Raw genomic sequence first — 530 nt, 5'->3', positions numbered from 1 at the left:
ACCCAGGCCCTCGCGCTTCGGTGGGATGCGGCCAGCGCCGAGGTCCCGCCGCCTTCCCTCCCTTTTGGCGAGGTGACGAGTCTGCTGCCGGTTTAATTTTATTTAATATAATTATGTTTTTTTCTGGAGTTTGCTGCCAAACGACTCCCGTGCTCCCCCCCCAGCTGTAATTTTCCTGCCAGAACACGTGGGGGGAAAAAAAAGACCCAACCATCAAACCACCAAGCATCCGGCCGAGTCGGGTGCCACACGCGAAATTTGTCTTCCCCTTCCTCGCCGAGGCCTCCCCGCTCCCCCCGGCTCAGCCCCGCACTCGTCGGCAGTGATTTTTATTTCTGTTTTTTTTACTCTGTGTGGGGTTGCTTTTTATTTTGGGGGTGAAAAGCAGCGATTGCACAGTCACGGTGCGGTCTTGGGGCTGGCGGCCCGGAGGAGCGAGCGGCCCCGGATTTGCGGGGCGGCCGCAATCGGCGTTGTTTTCATGAAGAAGCGAAACTGCAGCGAGGAGCGGGATGGGCTGAAATGGCAAA

General features: G+C 57.5%; 1 protein-coding gene across 1 annotated transcript in view; it reads left to right on the top strand.

Annotated features, from left to right (window-relative positions):
- The window catches only part of SLC37A2 (solute carrier family 37 member 2), a gene marked incomplete at its 5' end in the record, with an annotated part of 11,455 nt that overhangs the window by 890 nt on the left and 10,035 nt on the right, over nucleotides 1–530 (top strand).

The sequence above is a fragment of the Egretta garzetta genome, unplaced genomic scaffold, assembly GCF_000687185.1.
Source record: "Egretta garzetta isolate BGI_Z169 unplaced genomic scaffold, ASM68718v1 scaffold207, whole genome shotgun sequence".
NCBI classification, from domain to species: domain Eukaryota; kingdom Metazoa; phylum Chordata; class Aves; order Pelecaniformes; family Ardeidae; genus Egretta; species Egretta garzetta.
The sequence above is the reverse complement of the archived record's forward strand: the minus strand, read 5'-3'. Positions and strand labels throughout refer to the sequence as shown.